Source organism: Canis aureus, chromosome Y (genome assembly GCF_053574225.1).
Source record: "Canis aureus isolate CA01 chromosome Y, VMU_Caureus_v.1.0, whole genome shotgun sequence".
Taxonomy (NCBI): domain Eukaryota; kingdom Metazoa; phylum Chordata; class Mammalia; order Carnivora; family Canidae; genus Canis; species Canis aureus.
The window spans coordinates 278,385-283,816 of NC_135650.1; the positions used below are offsets into that span (position 1 = coordinate 278,385).

The 5,432-nt window shown below is 43.2% G+C and overlaps 1 pseudogene; it reads left to right on the top strand.

Moving 5' to 3' along the window:
• Nucleotides 1–564: 564 nt before the first annotated feature.
• On the top strand, nucleotides 565–3,450 carry LOC144309414 (serine/arginine repetitive matrix protein 1-like; annotated as a pseudogene).
• The last annotated feature ends 1,982 nt before the right edge of the window (nucleotides 3,451–5,432 follow it).

A 5,432-nucleotide genomic window follows, 5' to 3' on the forward strand; every position in this document is an offset into this window, starting at 1 on the left:
TTAAAATAGGTACTTAAGCAGTTTACTTATACATTTTGTATAATTCACATTCATCACTCTGCCAAAAGAGTAGAAGTTCTATGATTATAAGCATGAGAAATTTAAAAGGTTTTATAATTTAAATACTTAAAAATGGAGAACTCTGCTGTTCCAATGTCTTATTGAGTTCTTATAAAAACAAACCCTAAGAAAAGTTATTGAAAGATGACACCAGGAAGTACAAGTGAGACAGTGGGAAAAGAAAGAGACACAAGGGTAAAAAGTCAATATAATATGCGTTAATAAGTGAGATATTTTGTCTTTTGTTGCATCAGAATTATCCCACCATAATGTACAGAATCTGAGATATTCACCTTTCATCCTTTACGAGTTAAGGGGAATCTCAAGTATTAATTCTCTGATTCTTTTCTCTCTCTCTCTCTCTTTTTTAAGCAAAGTGCAATGTTTCCAGAAAAATGCCTTAGGCAGAGAAGCAGTGGGCAGTTGTAAGCCTGGGCTTATCTACTCTGGCTGCAGGTAAACTCAGAGATAGAAATCAACTTAGAGTCTACATTTTGGGGGATAGGGAGCGATCTCCGAGCGAGGCAGTAAGATGGACGCGGGATTCTTCTGTGGAACAAGTGCAGAACAGAATAATCAGTTCAGCAACAAACAGAAGAAGTTACTGAAGCAGCTGAAATTTGCAGAATGCCTAGAAAAAAAGGTGGACATGGGCAAAGTAAATTTGGAGGTTATAAAGCCTTGGATAACAAAACGAGTAATGGAAATCCTTGGGTTTGAAGATGATGTTGTGATTGAGTTTATATTCAATCAGCTGGAAGTGAAGAATCCAGACTCCAAAATGATACAAATCAACCTGACTGGGTTTTTGAATGGAAAAAAAATGCTAGAGAATTTATGGGAGAACTGTGGTCCCTGCTCTTAAGTGCACAAGAAAACATCGCTGGAATCCCTTCTGCTTTTCTAGAACTGAAGAAAGAAGAAATAAAACAAAGACAGATTGAACAAGAAAAGTTGGCATCTATGAAAAAGCAAGATGAAGACAAGGATAAGAGGGATAAGGAAGAAAAAGAAAGGGATCCCTAGGTGGCGCAGTGGTTTGGCGCCTGCCTTTGGCCTAGGGCGCGATCCTGGAGACCCAGGATCGAATCCCACATCGGGCTCCCGGTGCATGGAGCCTGCTTCTCCCTCTGCCTGTGTCTCTGCCTCTCTCTCTCTCTGTGACTATCGTAAATAAATAAAATTTAAAAAAAGGAAGAAAAAGAAAGCAGCAGAGGAAAAAGGGAGAGGTCTCGAAGCCCAAGAAGATGCAAATCCAGATCTCCTTCCCCTAGAAGACGATCTTCCCCTGTCAGGAGAGAAAGAGCAGTCATTCTCGATCTCCCTGTCACAGAACCAAGAGCTGGAGTCCTTCCCCTGCTCCAGAAAAGAAGGAAAAAACTCCAGAGCTCCCAGAACCATCAGTGAAAGTAAAAGAACCTTCAGTACAAGAGGCCATTTCTACTAGTGACATCCTGAAAGTTCCCAAACCCGAACCTGTACCAGAGCCTAAAGAACCTACTCCAGAGAAAAATTCCAAAAAGGAAAAGGAGAAGGAGAAGACCCGACCAAGATCTCGGTCACCATCTCGCTCTCCTTCTCATATTCGACCTAGATGGCATCATAGATCCCAATCAAGATCATACTCCCCTAGAAGGAGGCCAAGTCCTAGAAGGCGGCCTTCTCCTCGCAGAAGAACCCCACCAAGACGAATGCCACCTCCACCCAGGCATAGAAGGAGTAGATCTCCAGTGAGATGAAGACGATGTTCATCAGCATCCTTGTCTGGAAGTAGCTCATCATCCTCTTCATCTCGTTCCTGGTCACCGCCAAAGAACCTCCTAAGAGGACATCCAGTCCCCCTCAGAAAACTCATAGGTTATCTCCTTCAGCAAGTCCTCTCAGGCGAAGGCATAGGCCATCACCTCCAGAACTCCACCACCAAAAACTCGTCATTCCCCAACACCCCAGCAGTCAAATTGTACAAGAAAAAGTCGTGTTTCTCTCTCTCCAGGGAGAAATTCAGGTAAAGTGACAAAACATAAAGGTACTGAGAAAAGATAGTCCCCTTTACCAGCACCTAAGCCTAGAAAAGTAGAGTTATCTGAATCGGAAGATAAAGGTAGCAAAATGGCTGCAGCAGATTCTGTGCAGCAGAGACGTCAATACAGACGATAGAACCAGCAGTCTTCATCTGATTCTGGTTCCTCTTCTTCCTCAGAAGATGAGTGACCCAAGAGGTCCCATGTGAAGAATGGTGAGGTAGGCAGGCGGAGGAGATATTCCCCTTCCCGGAGTGCCTCTCCATCACCTCGAAAGCACCAGAAAGAGACTTCACCTCATGGTAGACAGAGGAAGAGTCCTTCCCCACCACCCACCAGAAGGCGATGTTCCCCTTCTCCCCTCCTCGTAGGCACAGGTCTCCCATGCCACCACCACGAAGAAGAACTCCTTCTTCTCCTCCCTGCTGGCGCTCACCATCCCCAAGAAGATACTCTCCTCCGATACAGAGGAGATATTCTCCTTCTCCACCTCCAAAGAGAAGAATGGCTTCTCTCCCTCCCCTTCCTAAACGAAGGGCATCACCATCTCCACCACCAAAGCATCGGGTCTCCCATTCTCCTCCTCCCAAACAAAGAAGCTTCCCAGTCACCAAGAGACATTCGCCTTCATTATCATCAAAGCATAGGAAAGGGTCTTCCCTGAGCCAGTCTACCCAGGAGCCCTGGTCACCACAACCAAACAAAAGGCATTCACCCTCACCACGGCCTCAAGCTCCTCAGACCTCCTCAAGTCCCCCACCTGTTCTAAGAAGAGCATCATCATCACTCCAAAGACCCTTCTCCTAGTACTAGGCCCATTAGGAGAGTCTCCAGGACTCCGGAACCCAAAAAGATAAAAAAGGCTGCCTCACCAAGCCCTCAGTCTGTAAGCAGGGTTTCATCCTCTCAATCTGTCTCAGGATCTCCTGAGCCAGCAGCTAAAAAACTCCCAGCACCTCAAACCCCTGTCCAGTCTCAGTCCCCCTCTACCAACTGGTCACCAGCAGTACCGGTCAAAAAGGCTAAAAGCCCAACATCAAGCCTATCTCCAGCAAGGAACTCAGACCCAGAAGGAGGTGGAAAGAAAAAGATGAAAAAGGACAAGAAACACAAAAAGGATAAGAAGCACAAGAAGCACTAAAAACACAAGAGGGAAAAGGCCATGGCAGCAGCCGCTGCATCAGCTGTCACTCCCACGGCCCCTGCGGCCCCCACAACCACATAAGCACAAGAGGAACCAGAGGCAGAGCCCGAGCCTAAGAAGGAGACCGAGAGTGAACCTGAAGACAACCTCGATGACTTAGAGAAGAACCTGCGTGAAAAGGTGCTGAGGTCAATGTGGAAGGCTCAAGTGTCCCCACAATCTTAGGTGGGAATGTGTGTCACGATGTACATTTGGTTTGTACGCAATTCAATTTCAAAATTGCTAAAATGTGTTTGAGCTTTAGACTATAACATTTGTTGTAATAATTGCTAGGTTGAAGTTCACCATGTAAAAAAAAGGGGGGGGGCATGGATTTACATTGCAAAAGGTGTTCACAGTGTATTAGTGACATTCTTTCATTGACAGCTGACATAAATTCATTTAGAGTGAAATATTTTAAGCCAAAAAAAATCCTCTTTTTAAAAAAAGGGGGTTTCAATATTGTTGGCATTTTTATGGTTTCTTTAAAGGCCTTGGCTATTCCTGGAGGTTTTCCTTTCTTGTCATTTTTTCTTTAATTTTTTTCTCATTTGAGTCTTAGCACCCATTTAAGTTATGATGCTTCCAACCTTGTATGGTTTGCAAACTTGCCCAGAAATAAGACCACTGTTGAACTACCACAAAGTATAAATGAATATTTTAATGTCACAATCTTTCCTGTTGCCTGTGGAGTCTCTGCTGAAATGAATCAGGATTCGAGCTCTAGGACGAGATGTAAAATGAAAGCATGTTGTTTGCCAGGACACTGTGGGTTTATATTGATGTGTAACAAGTTGATTTGGACCACTGGAATTCATTCGATTCTGTTGTGTTTTTTTGTAAAGGCAATTAATTAGTCCCAGGAAGGATCCTTCAGTTATATAAAAGTTTGTTTTATGAAATGTCTTGGCTCCATTCATAATTTTGTCCTCTTCTTCCAATTGGTATATACAACTTTCAGAGCTCTCATATTTGGAAGGTTGGAAGGGCCCAGACTTTGGAATAATGTCTTGTTTTCACTGTTTTTTTTTTTAAACTAAAACTATATAAAGCTTGTGGATTAAACAGAATAAATTTCTAAATTAAAAAAAAGAGAGAGGGCAGCCCCCGTGGCGCAGCGGTTTAGCACCGCCTGCAGCCCGGGGTGTGATCCCGGAGACCCGGCATCAAGCCCCACATCGGGCTCCCTGCATGGAGCCTGCTTCTCTCTGTGCCTGTGTCTCTGCCTCTCTTTCACTCTCTCTGAATAAATAAATAAATAAATAAATAAATAAATAAACAAATCTTAAAAAAATAGAGATTCTAAATTTTGTAGAAATCCTGAAAGTTTCAACAGGTGGATGAAGTGAAAATATATGGATACCTATAAAATCCAAATCAACCACTGCAGCATTCAAAATTGTATTAAGAGTCAATCAAGGAGGGATCCCTACGTGGCGCAGCAGTTTGGTGCCTGCCTTTGGCCTAGGGCGCGATCCTGGAGACCCAGGATCGAATCCCACATCGGGCTCCCAGTGCATGGAGCCTGCTTCTCCCTCTGCCTGTGTCTCTGCCTCCCTCTCTCTCTCTGTGACTATCATAAATAAATAAAAATAAAATAAAAGAGTCAATCAAGGGGCCCCTGGGTGGCTCAGCAGTTAAGCATCTGCCTTCGACTCAGGGTGTGATTCCAGGGTCCTGGAATCAAGTCCCACATCAGGCTCCCCACATAGAACATGCTTCTCACTCTGCCAATGTCTCTGCCTCTCTCTGTGTCTCGCATGAATAAATAAATAAAATCTTCCCCCAAAAAAGAGTCAATCAAAATTTTTTCCACGTAAATTATCTTGAATCATAACTTTCAATCAATATCACATTGATGTGCAATAGTCTTTTTCAATATTATTATTTTCACAATTCTTACACAGAATGATGATGGTGCATTCCCTAAGTAAACTAGCTCAGGACAGTAAATTTAAATGTGCTTGATAAAGAAGCAAAAGTTATTGTGTCAACTAGTGAGTGAAAGTTCTGATTAATATTGAAGAACCCCTACATATCTTGTCTCTTTCCAAGATTTTGTTCATCCTGTGTCAAGGCAAAATCAATGGACTATTCACAAGGCAATGTAGTTAGCAAAAAACACTCAAAATCAATGGACTATTCACAAGGCAATGTAGTTAGCAAAG